The sequence below is a fragment of the Mandrillus leucophaeus genome, unplaced genomic scaffold (assembly GCF_000951045.1).
Source record: "Mandrillus leucophaeus isolate KB7577 unplaced genomic scaffold, Mleu.le_1.0 Scaffold190, whole genome shotgun sequence".
Taxonomy (NCBI): domain Eukaryota; kingdom Metazoa; phylum Chordata; class Mammalia; order Primates; family Cercopithecidae; genus Mandrillus; species Mandrillus leucophaeus.
The window spans coordinates 3218010-3220793 of NW_012101921.1; the positions used below are offsets into that span (position 1 = coordinate 3218010).

The 2784-nt window shown below is 41.2% G+C and overlaps 1 protein-coding gene across 1 annotated transcript in view; it reads right to left on the reverse strand.

Annotated features, from left to right (window-relative positions):
* THADA (thyroid adenoma associated) overlaps window positions 1-2784 on the reverse strand; it is a 376494-nt gene that overhangs the window by 369582 nt on the left and 4128 nt on the right. The gene's annotated exons all lie outside the window — the stretch shown is intronic.

Here is a 2784-nt window from a genome sequence, read left to right on the forward strand (position 1 = left end):
AAAAAAAAAAAAAAAAAAAAAAAGACTGACATAACTTACAAACTTGAATATTCTCTCAACGTTGATATATTTTCCCTCCCTGGCTCTTTTTTTCTTTTTTGAGACAGAGTCTCGCTCTGTTGCCCAGGCTGGAGTGCAGTGGTACAATCTGGGCTCACTGCAACCTCCACTTCCCAGGTTCAAGCAATTCTACTGCCTCATCCTCCCAAGTAGCTGGGATTACAAGCAAGCCATCATGCCCGGCTAATTTTTATATTTTTAGTAGAGACAGGGGTTTCGCCATGTTGACCAGGCTGGTCTCGAACTCCTGAACTCAAGTGATCCACCTGCCTTGGCCTTCCAAAGTGCTGAGATTACAGGTGTGAGAAACCGTGTCCGGCCCCTCCCTGACTTCTAAAATGCCAGGCTCTCTTGCAGATTTTCCCCTACTTCACCAGCACTCCTTCTCAGATACCTTCACTAATTCATCCTCTTCTCCCTGATCTTTTTACGTTAGGAAAGTCCAGGACTCAGTCTTTATTCCTCTTCTTTTCTCCATCTAATTCTCTCCCTTGCTGATTTCTTTTAGTTCATCAGCTTTAAATTATAATCTACGTGCTGATAATTCCCAAATTTTTATCTCCAACCCAGACATCTGTCTAATTCCTTTCTGGTATATCTAACTTCCCGATATTTTTACTTGGATGTCTAACAGACATCTCTAAATAAGTGAACTTATCTTCAACTCCAAATCTGCTGTACCTGCTGCATCTTTATCCTACAAAAACACTGTAATCATCCTTGCCGCCCCTCCTTTCCATTTCATCTATAGGAAAATCCTGTTGGTTCTACCTTCAAAATACATCTAGAATCAGACCAACTCCATTGCAATATCTTGGCCTGAGCCACTCTCATCTCTCCCTTGGGTTACTGCCATAGCCTCCTAACTGGTCTCTTGCAGCTTCTGTCCTTCCCTCTCAGTCAGTTCTCAACACAGCAAAACACAGAATAATCCTATTAAGGCAAAAGTTAGGAAAAACAACTTGGTAGTTTCTCAAAAACTTAAACATAGAATTATCTTATGAGTCCACTCTTATGTATATACCCAAAAGAGCTAAAAGCAGAGACTCAAAGATATACTTGTACATCAATGTTTATAGCAAAATTATTCACAATAGCCTAAAGGTAGAAACAGACCAAATGTCCATCAACAGACGGATTAACATGTGGTCTACACATACAATGGGATATTATTCGGCCACAAAAAGGAATGAAATACTGATATATGCTACAAACGTGGATGACCCTTGAAAACACACCTGTAATCCCAGCACTTTGTGGGGCTGGGGCAGGGGCACTGCTTGAGCTTAGGAGTTTGAAACCAGCCAGGGCAACATGGTGAAACCCTATTTCTACCAAAAATATAAAAACAGGGCATAGTGGTGGACGTCTGTGGTCCCAGCTACTCCAGAGGCTGAGGTGGAAGGATCGCTTGAGCTTGGGGGGCAGAAGTTGCAGTGAGCCACGATCCTGCACTCCAGCTTGGGTGACAGAGCCAGAACTTGTCTCAACAAAAAAAAAAAGGAAACATAAATGAAATAAGCCTGACACAAAAGGACAAATATTATATGATTCATAAGAATCACCTAGAATACGCAAATTCAAAAAGACAGAAAGTAGAATAGAGATTACCTGGGGCTACAGGAAATGACTTTTTTTAAAAAAATAAAATTTCCTTTCTTTTGGACACACTGAACTTGAGGTACCTGTAGAACATTCAAGCTGAGATGTCCACAAGTCAACTGTCAACTGATCTCCATCAGTCTACCACTCAGGAAAGAGATCTAACTTGGAGTAATAAATTCGGGAATCCTGACTATATAGGTGGTGGCTGACACCAAAGTGGACGTTATTAAGCAGTTCAAACAAACAAAATGAAAAGGACAGAACCCACCTTTACACGATGAGCATAAAAAGAAGAGCCAAAAAGGAGAAGAGGAGACAAAGAGCTCCTGCTATGGCAAAAGGCTACCATGAGTGAAAGACGATGATGTACAGGTATTATTTCTGCTCTCTCCCAGAACCTCCTCAAACCAACAGCCATGGGATTTAAAATGTAAAAAGATAAATTCTAAAGGCAACCAATATGCAACAAGACAATAATAATAATATTTCAGAAGCTGCAAAGCAGATGATGAGTGATAACTGACAGCAGAATCAAGAAAAGTGGACGCTCAGCCAGGGAACAAGCCCAGAAGCCATTTGATTTGTAGTACCAAATGGCTCAGAAACCGTTGGCACTAGGTACTCCTTGATGTGGAGGTAAACATAAGATTGAAAACAGGAAGACTAAATACCTGTGAGCCAGCAGACAACTTGTTTATCTTTAGAAAAGGTAAAACAGGTGTCTGGCAAGGAAGATAGCACACACAGATAAGGCAACAACATATTACAAAAAGGAGAATTAGGTAAATATATGCACAATGCAGGCCAAATACTGAGACCTCAGCCTTCTTCCCTCACTCAGCAATCAGACTATTAAGACAATGGTTTAGAAGATTCTTCCATGGCAAATCCAGTATCTAAGCAAAAAGATTTAAACATACTGACATCTTTAGGTTTCCTCAAGGAAGAGTTCCCCCAAGAAACAGCCCAGCTAGACTAGCCTACAATAAAATCTGCAGTCAACTCCACCCATAGGCACAGGCATTCAAATCAATCCTCGGTGTCCCATTATTAAATATGACTACCCGAGCTGGGCACGGTGGCTCACGCCTATAATCCTAGCACTTTGGGAGCCAAGGA